This window comes from Vitis riparia, chromosome 18, assembly GCF_004353265.1.
Source record: "Vitis riparia cultivar Riparia Gloire de Montpellier isolate 1030 chromosome 18, EGFV_Vit.rip_1.0, whole genome shotgun sequence".
Classification (NCBI taxonomy): Eukaryota; Viridiplantae; Streptophyta; class Magnoliopsida; order Vitales; family Vitaceae; genus Vitis; species Vitis riparia.
In genome coordinates, this window is record NC_048448.1 from 4,268,978 (window position 1) to 4,279,827 (window position 10,850).

General features: G+C 35.7%; 1 pseudogene; it reads right to left on the reverse strand.

The window, feature by feature from the left end:
• Window positions 1–1,961: 1,961 nt before the first annotated feature.
• LOC117908023 lies at window positions 1,962–2,064 on the reverse strand (annotated as a pseudogene).
• Between the last annotated feature and the right edge of the window lie 8,786 nt (window positions 2,065–10,850).

Sequence of the window (10,850 nt, forward strand, 5' to 3'; positions counted from 1 at the left end):
TAGTCTGTTAGCCAATGTCTCACGACTGACTTTTGAAGGCGTAAGAGATGAAAAATAGAGCGACACGTACCAGGTTTGGCTAAAAAACGTGTCAAAGCATTTGAATGGGTTGAACAAATGCCCACCTGCTGCAGCCTGTCGGCGTTACTTAATTTCATGATGTGACTTGTCACTTGGCCACTGCCTTAATTAAAACCATCATGCCATGTCCATTCCACAACCATAAATTATTCGTTGAGGTAGATAACAAGCCCATTACACTGGTGATGATGACGGGCCTTGCGAAGAAGTTTCTCATTCCAAGTAAACCTTCAATCTTAAAATTTAATATCGTCTGGGTTTGAATTCCAACCAACCTCAAAGTCTGTTTTTAAACCTAACATGGATATCAAATTATGTGAATGGTCTTCTAAAATCAACATGTCCCCATTGTCATGATCTTCAGGCTCCAATAGTCGTTGCATTTTAGCTTATTATTATTATAATTAAATCACTCTGGTACACATGTAATAATATTAAGGACAATGAAAACAAATCGAAATCCACCTCGTTGGAAATTTCATCAAACCACGACCAAAAACAGCCACTTTGACAATTCTTCCCTCACATATGTAATTTGCAGGAAAATTCCCTTTGAAAGCTGTCGTCTTTCAATGGAATTTGGTTTTCAAAACTTGGAAAGAAAAACAATGAGTTTTTCCATTTCAAAGAAGGACAAGTGTGCAAAATCTCAGATACCAGTACTTTTCAATGAATCTACATTTTCCGTGGTATGTTTGTATGTGTTCAAAAATATTAAAACATTGGTAAAAATATTTGAGATTTTATTGGGTCGCCACAATAGCAAGTTCCACGGGCCGAAAACGTCGCCGTTTGATGTACGGACAGGCATATGGGGGTGTGGATGTGTATGAATATACATTCTTGCAAGTAATTATTACCCAGAATTGGTTTTTTATGAAAAAGCACATCGAAGGTATCGGGCCCATGCGTGAGTAGCACGGAGTTGGTGGTGACATGAGCTCCCTTCTACAGTGATCCCCACCCATTCAAATGGATGTCACTCTCAGCCTCGGCCCCTCCGTATATCATACCGCCTGTGGTCTATTGTCGTCTTATGATGCTTACGAGAAAGAGAAGGAGAATTGTAGCGTTAGGGAATTTTCTAAATCCTGGGAAATCACCCAAAAAACCTGAGTATAGATCCGAAAATGAGTGGATGTGAAAATAATATTTATAAAATAAAAGATTTACACCATAAAATATATATGATAGGATTTAGATCATGGAATTAGAATACAAACGAATTGATTCAAAGTACAAAAATGTATATGATGTGATTTGATGATATTTTTTTTATATTATGTTAGCTGTATATATCTGTACATACCATAATGTGGTTGTTTCCTTAGGGATAATACCTTCCTAATCAGGTCTCTCATTTGTATATATATATATATATGTATGTATTATCCCTCTGATAAATAATAAGGAATTTAGAAGTACCTTGATTTGGTTACATGGTATCAGAGCCATTGACTCAAATTCTGGGAGGTGTCAAGATCGGCCGGTACCCGAAGTCCGGCGACCTGAAGCTGAACGCGTGAAGCTCACGCGTTCGGACTGAGAAGCAGGACGCATCAACTCACGCGCCGGCACGTGGAGGAGCGTAGCAGCTTCTGTTGACCTTTGATCAGTTGCATGGGCGTCGCAATCCCGTTCTCTGGCCAAGGTGATCTCGCTCTTATTCTTTGAGATTCTGCCCTTGGGGTTTCGTGACTGAACCCTTTCCCGATCCCGATCTCTCTGGTTACCGCAAGTCATCGTTGCAATCCTCGAGAAAGAAAGAGAGAGATTTGTGGATGGTGTTGAGATTCTGCCATTGGGACGCGTCGACGGAGATTTGTCAGATTTATCACCATCGCTAGTCCGGCGAACCTTGCCCCTCGATCCACCTTCCTGAGACGCCTTCTTCTCAGATGCGCGTATTGTCGTCCGATACATCAGACGTTGGTGATGAGACCCAACCATCACGAGTTTAGAGCAAATCAATCCTCACTGCTCTCTTAATTTCTTATTCCAGGATTCGAACCCCGGTCTCAGATCCCGACACCCTCTCACGCCTTCTCTTCGAGGCTGATCACCGGCGTTCCTCCTGCTCCGCCGCAACCCTAGATTGGCACTTTGCTCCGAATCTGTCCGGCTGTTCCCTGTACATCACAGTCGCCGGAAACCGACGGTTGTGATTCTCCTTCCGCCCACCTTGGCAGCCACGACAACACTCCATTTTGTCAAGGGGTTTTATAGTTGCTTTTGACGCAAGCTTTGACGCTTTTGACGCCTTCGTGTAAGAGAGGTACTTGTCTCTTTCTTCTTGCTGTGTGGTGAATTGTAATTTCTAATCTGGACTGATTACTTTGGAGATTGAATTTTATTATCATGGAAGAGAATAAGAATTCTGTTGCTGATATAGTGCCCATTGTGTCAAAAATAACTGAACACAAATTAAATGGGTCTAATTATATTGAATGGAGCAAGACTATCAAAATTTATCTGAGAAGTGTTGCTAAAGATGATCACTTGACTGAGGAACCTCCTACTGATATCACTAGAAAACTTTGGTTGCAAGATGATGCACAACTATTTCTGCAGATGAAAAACTCTATTAATAATGATATTGTTGGTCTGCTGAGCCATTGTGAATTTGTTAAAGAGCTAATAGATTATCTTGATTTTCTGTACTCTGGAAAAGGAAATGTCTCTCGGATGTATGATGTATGGAATGCCTTCCATTGTCCTGAAAAGGGAGCTAAATCCCTCACTGCATATTTTATGGACTTCAAGAAGGTATATGAGGAAATGAATGCACTTATGCCTTTCAGTCCGGATGTTAGAGTACAACAGGCTCAATGGGAACAGATGGCTGTTATGAGCTTCTTATCCGGTCTCCCATCTGAGTTTGAGACTGCAAAATCTCAGGTTCTTTCTGGTTCTGACATTGGTTCCCTTCAGGAAGTTTTTAGTAGAGTTCTACGAACTGAGAATGTATCATCTTCTCAGCACACCAATGTTCTTGTTGCAAAAGGAGGAAATGCAGAAAATACAAGAAGGGTGAATAATAGGGGCGGAAACAGGGCATTCGAAAATCGTGGCAATGATTCAAGTACTATTGTGTGTTTTTACTGCCATGAGGCTGGCCATACCAAGAGAAACTGCAGGAAATTGCAAAATCGAAATCGGAGAATTCAAACTGCCAATGTTGCTACATCTGATACTGCTACATTTTCAGACTCCTCAGACAAGATCGTCACTATGACAGCAGAAGAGTTTGCCAAATATTCACAGTATCAAGACACACTGAAAGCATTTACTCCTGTTAGTGCTTTGGTAGAGTCAGGTAAAACATGTCTTGTCTCCTCCTCAAACAAATGGATAATTGATTCAGGTGCCACAGATCATATGACAGGTAATCATAAAACTTTCTCTACCTTCAGAACACATTCTGCTCCTCCTGTTACTGTTGCTGATGGTTCTACCTATGAGATTAAAGGGTCTGGGACTGTGAAACCAACATCTTCTATTACGTTATCGTCTGTGTTAAACTTACCAAATTTGGCCTTTAACCTAATCTCTGTCAGTAAACTTACCAAAAATCTGAATTGTAGTGTCTCATTTTTCCCTGATCATTGTGTGTTTCAGGATCTTATGACGAAACAGACATTTGGTAAAGGACATGTATCTGATGGGCTCTATATTCTTGACGAGTGGGTACCTCGACCAGTTGCGTGTGTCAGTACTGCCTCTCCTGTTGAAGCTCATTGTCGGTTAGGACATCCTTCTCTATCGGTGTTGAAGAAATTATGTCCTCAGTTTAATACTTTACCTTCATTAGATTGTGAGTCGTGTCATTTTGCGAAGCATCATCGTAGTTCTTTAGGCCCAAGGATTAATAAACGGGCTGAGTCTTTGTTTGAGTTAGTACATTCTGATGTTTGGGGTCCGTGCCTTGTTACTTCTCAAACTGGGTTTCGATATTTTGTTACCTTTGTGGATGATTTTTCTCGAATGACTTGGATTTATTTTATGAAGAATCGTTCAGAAGTGTTTTCCCATTTTTGTGCTTTCTCTGCTGAGATTAAAACCCAATATAATGTGTCTGTGAAAATATTAAGAAGCGATAATGGAAAAGAATATGTGTCTAACTCATTTCAGAATTACATGAGTCACCATGGGATTCTTCATCAAACATCTTGTGTTGATACTCCTTCTTAAAATGGGGTTGCTGAAAGAAAAAACAGGCATTTACTTGAGACAGCTCGTGCACTCATGTTCCAGATGAAGGTTCCGAAACAGTTTTGGGCTGATGCCGTTTCCATAGCTTGCTTTCTGATCAACCGTATGCCCACTGTAGTGCTTAAAGGTGGTATTCCGTACAAGGTAATACATCCACAGAAATCACCTTTTCCCTTTGAACCAAGAATTTTTTTATGTACATGCTATGTTAGAGATACAAGGCCTTTTGTTACTAAACTTGATCCTAAGGCGTTACGGTGTGTTTTCTTGGGGTACTCAAGACTGCAAAAGGGCTATAGATGTTTCTCGCCTGATCTCAATAAGTATCTAATATCAACGGATGTTGTGTTTTCCGAAGACACATCCTTCTTCTCTTCACCCACAAGTTCTGCAAGTGAGGAGGATGAAGAATGGCTCGTGTATCAAGTGGTTCATTCAAGACCAATTGTTGGACAATCAAGTGTGGTTGATTCTGATGCGTCTCTTGCTCATTTGGGTCATGTTGTTAATATTCCTCCTGCTCCAGACAAACCACCCATTGTCCAGGTGTACTCTCGGCGCCCAGTGACAACAGATACATGTCCTGCACCAGCTCCTTCGTCATCTGATCCTTCCAGTGATCTCGACCTTCCTATTAGCCTTCGCAAAGGTAAACGACACTGCAAATCTATCTATTCCATTGCTAACTTTGTGTCTTATGATCACCTGTCATCTTTCTCAAGTGTCCTTGTAGCCTCTATAGATTCTATTTCAGTACCTAAAACTGTTACAGAGGCCCTGAATCATCCTGGGTGGAAGAATGCAATGCTTGAAGAAATCTGTGCATTGGAGGATAATCATACATGGAAACTTGTTGATTTGCCTCAAGGAAAGAAAGTTGTTGGCTGCAAGTGGGTCTTTGCGGTAAAAGTTAATCCTGATGGCTCTGTGGCACGACTGAAAGCCAGACTTGTAGCTAGAGGATATGCTCAGACATATGGAGTAGACTATTCTGATACTTTCTCTCCAGTTGCCAAACTCAATTCAGTTCGACTATTTATTTCTATTGTTGCTTCCCAACAGTGGATGATACATCAGTTAGACATAAAAAATGCTTTTCTCCATGGTGATCTAGAGGAAGAGGTCTATCTGGAGCAACCTCCTGGGTTTGTTGCTCAGGGGGAGTATGGGAAGGTTTGTTGTCTAAAAAAAGCTCTCTATGGATTAAAGCAGAGTCCCCGTGCTTGGTTTGGAAAATTCAGTAAGGAAATTCAAGCATTTGGCATGAACAAGAGCAAGAAAGATCACTCCGTTTTCTACAAGAAAACAGCTGCTGGTATCATACTTCTTGTGGTCTATGTCGATGATATAGTTATTACAGGAAATGATCATGCAGGAATCTCTGATCTTAAGACATTCATGCATTCCAAGTTTCATACAAAGGACTTGGGTGAACTGAAGTATTTTCTGGGAATAGAAGTATCAAGGAGCAAGAAAGGGATGTTCTTATCACAGAGGAAGTATGTGCTTGATCTGCTTAAAGAGATCGTTAAGATAGAAGCAAAGTCATGTACTACCCCGATGGTGCCTAATGTACAACTTATGCCAGATGATGGAGATCCCTTCTACAACCCTGAAAGGTATTGGAGAGTGGTTGGGAAGCTAAATTATCTCATCGTGACGTGACCAGATATTGCATATGCAGTAAGTGTTGTTAGTCAGTTCACATCTGCGCCTACAATAAAGTATTGGGCGGCTTTAGAGCAGATTTTGTGCTATCTAAAGAAGGCTCCTGGTCTAGGCATACTATATAGTAGTCAGGGACACACTCGCATTGAGTGTTTTTCTGATGCGAATTGGGCAGGTTCTAAGTTTGATAGAAGATCCACTATAGGTTATTGTGTGTTCTTCGGCGGGAATCTAGTGGCTTGGAAAAGTAAGAAGCAGAGTGTTGTATCTCGTTCGAGTGTAAAATCTAAGTATAGGGCCATGGCACAGGCTACTTGTGAAATCATATGGATACATCAACTCTTATGTGAAGTGGGAATGAAGTGCACAATGCCAGCAAAGCTTTGGTGTGACAATCAAGCCGCTCTTCATATTGCTGCGAACCCAGTCTATCATGAAAGAACTAAACACATTGAAGTCGATTGTCACTTCATTTGTGAAAAGATTGAGGAAAATCTAATCTCTACTGGCTATGTGAAGACTGGAGAGCAACTTGGGGATATTTTTACAAAAGCTCTAAATGGAACTCGAGTTGAGTACTTTTGTAACAAGCTGGGCATGATCAATATCTATGCTCCAGCTTGAGGGGGAGTGTTAGCTGTATATATCTGTACATACCATAATGTGGTTGTTTCCTTAGGGATAATACCTTCCTAATCAGGTCTCTCAATTGTATATATATATATATATGTATTATTCCTCTGATAAATAATAAGGAATTTAGAAGTACCTTGATTCGGTTACATATTATAATTAAACTTATACAAATCTCATTTGGTTTTCAAAAACACAAGCAATCCATTGTACGAAATACTATTACGAGGCATGGGACGTAACACCCAAAATTTACTCTAGGGGTAAAATAGTAATTTACAAAGTAATTAATTAATTAAATTTATTAAGAGTGAAAGAGTCATTTTACAATTACTAATCCTATGTATAAATTAGTTCTTTCTTTTGCCTTCATTATTCATAAAATCCAATCAACCAAAATTGGATAATTGGAGATCTTAGGGTTCAAAGGTTAGAGGTTCAGAGTTGAAGTTCAGGTTTTTTTTTTAGGTAAAATTTTTACCCTAAATTAATGTATTGTATTCGTTAGTTAATTTTAAACACATTAGATATTCTTTGAAAATTTTCAAATTTAGATTAGGGTTAGTTTACTTTTTTTTTTTTTTTTAATTCATTTTAATATTAAAATTTTAAAATTTTAATATTTTGATTTATTGTTGGAAATTGAAAAATCTTAGTTTTTAAATGAAAAAAAAAGTATTATTTGAAAGATTTCAATTTAGGTTATAGTTAATCTATTTAAAACTTTTTAAGTCAAAATATTAAAATTATGAATATAGGTTATCCATGGATGTAAATAGGAAAATTCAAAAATTTCTTAAATAAATAGATCTAAGCATTGAAATTTAAAAAATAAATAAATAAATAAAAATAATATATGAGTAAATGATTATATTTTTATATGTGGCTTAAGGATTGAAAAATATTTAAAAAAATAAAAAAGTGTGATCTCTATGTGTGCACAATTCCTATAGATTAGAAAAAAAAATAAAAATAGAGAAGGATGCATGTGTATAAGAGGTAGACTTTTACATATGCATATATATATATAATTTGGAGGCTTTGGTGTTGAGCCGGTGAGAAAGAACCGAGTACGATGTGAAAAAATAATATTAATAATAAGGGAGATATGTACGGGTAGTGTGTTTGGTGGTTAACATATATATATTATTATTATTATATTAGGAATAACGGTGAGTTGTTGGGATACAGATTATGTTTGGTGAAAAAAAAAAATATATATATATATAATGAAAGTGAGATAATATGATTTATAAATAAAATGAAGTAAAGTTTATAGTTATACTAATGACAATGACGGGTGTAAGTTAATAAATAATATAAAATTTAATTAGTGAAATAAATTGTAGTTAATTAAATTATGTTGTATCCCAATAAATAAATTGAAAATAAAATTTAAGTTTTATATGAATTATAAATTTATTAATTTTTCTAAAATAGGAATTGATTAAATTATCTTTTATAATTAAAAACATTAATTTGAATACATATTTTAAATAAATAATAATGGTTATTTCTCTTATACTTTGTTAGGTGAAAAATAGATTTTTCAGGATTATTTTTCTTAAAAGTTTTTTAGGACTTGTTTTGAGGTAAGGGAAATTAATACAGATTTTGTAAAAGAAAGTAATATATAAATTAAATACGGGAGATTTTCCAACTTTTATAAGTTGGAATAAATAAAATAAAGAATTTGATTCCGATTTTTTTAGCCCTTATCAAAGGGATATAATAGTCGACCTTTACATTTTCATGGTAGGAAATGTAATTGATTTGAACCCTAACCTCTAAGGTTTGGTTGGAGATTACTTAATATTAGTAGTGTTTGGTTCTGTTCACTTTCTAACCACCTATTTGTAAAGTCCAACTTAAATGGACACTATTTGTTATTTGATAGACATAATAAAAATAATTGAAATGTATTTGTTTTGAAAGGGATGTGAAATGATTTTGATATATATATATATATATGCAAATGTTTGGTTAAACACTTTAAAATGTATTATCATATTTGTACTCAAACGTTTTTATGAAAATGATTTTATACTAAATCTCCTATTTGTAAGTATGATTGAAACTATTTGATCCATAAAATTATATTAATATTCCTTATTGACCTTTAAACTCATTATCTTTTGTTGATAATTTTTCCAGGTACCCTCAATTCGGGGGATGAGTGAAGGTTAGAAGGGGAATTGGCTTGTTAGGACATGTGTCAAAACTTTCTTTATTTTTTTTTAGCATTATTTAGATGTTAAAATTTGTTTTTCATTAGTATTATTTGAGTTTAGAGTTATTTGGACAATAACACTTGGTTTAATTTGTTAGTTTCAGAAATTATTATTTAGAGATTTTATTTTATTTTATTTTATTTTGTTCTACTAATCTGAATAGAAATTTGTAATTGGTAAATTTTCGATTACAATATAAATGTTTGAATTGTTTTGGATTTGAAGTGTGAAATAACCGGCATATCCTTTGAGTGGGTTTTGGGGCGTGACATGGGATGTGTGTGTTTTCCTTCGAGTTAATTCTTTTGGATGCCTAAATGAAATCCCCTTTGGATATATATATTTTGTTTCTAAAATGTAAACTTTTATGCATTATTTACTTAAAACTTCTTCCCTACGAAATCGATTTGCATTATTGTCAATCCCATGTTTATTATTATTGAGGACAAGTCTCATTATTCATAATGTTGGATCCTTATAAGAAAAATTTAAACAAAAAAATATGTATCTTCGAAATGATTTTGGCTTGTCGTAATCCATTGGAAATTCTTGAAATTTTCAAAAATCAAGAAAAGAAAGGGAAAAGATAGCGATTTTAATAAAGTTTGTCATCTATTAGTGGATAAGTTATGGTGATTGAGAAAATTCCAGATCAAGAAAGAGATGGAGCCCAACTCAACTATAGTACCATTAAAAAAGAAATTTTAAGCATTGTTTTATGCATTTCAAAATTTCAAGATGATCTTTTAAATCAAGAATTTTTATTAAGAGTTGATTGTTTATCGGAAAAATCAGTCTTGCAAAAAGATGTTAAAAATATAGCTTCTAAGCATATTTTTGCTAGATGGCAAGCCATTTTAAACAATTTTGATTTTCAAATTGAATATATTAAAGGAGAAAATAACTCAATCCCTGATTTCTTAACTTGTGATTTTTTACAGGATTCACAAGATCATGGTTCCCAAAAAGCAATCCTTTAAGAAGTCATCATCTTACATGAAACCTCATTCAGTCTTATCAGAAAAATTCAAACCTTTGTATTATGATTTTACTTCGGGATCTCAGAGATCTACTTCTAATCCTATTCCTCTAGTTCTTAAGCATCCTTCCTCCCCTGTTGTGGAAGAAGGAAATATTTATGGTTCTCTACCTTTGGTGGAAGAACCCATCCCCTTAGAATTCTCTACTTTTGATACTAACCCCTTATATGTTCATAAGAGTATTTGTGATTTGCAGGCTAGGTGCAGGACCCTTGAAAAAAGGCTAGAAATAGCTAATTTTCCTAAATAAGATATAAGCCAAGCCCCTTTTTCCCCAGTGGAAATTGGTGAGAAAAAACCATTCACCCCACTGGTGAATGAGAAATTAAGTAAGGAAGAGCAGGAGTGCATTATCTTTAGAATGTTTCACCGTAGGAATGAAATCCTATCCACTCTTAAGCCAGATGATATTTATCAGCTAATTTGTGAAAAAGCCAAGACCAGTGCAAAAGAAAAGCAAGTTTTTATTTCGGCTTATCTTCAGGATCTGCACATTTATCTCTCAGCCATTCCTGGTCTCAGTGTTCCAGGATTAAATTTAACTAAGGAAATGGAATTTGATGGCTCAAAACTTTGCAGAAATTGTACTGAACCGCTTCTTCATCAACATGACAACAAGCAAATTTGCAACTGCAATAGAAATTTCACTATCAGTAGAGCTTGCATTGATCTGCAGTATTACCAGCCAATTAACCTTGCTTTTAAAGGAGAAGTTTTAATCTTAACTCCTGAATTGCTTCTTGATTATGGATTAGTTTACCAACTTATCTGTTATGATCCAAGTCAAGCTAGCAATTTTGGCAAAAAGGTTAACCTAAGCTTAACCCAAGGTTTTAAGCTAAACAAGAAGTTTGCTGACGCCATTTTTATTAGCAAAGCTCCTGAATGGATTTCTACAGGCAACATTCTTCCAGCCCAACACTATGTTAATCTTCATTACCAGAATAGAAGACCTACTCTTCTGTCCAGTCCCTTAGTTCAAACC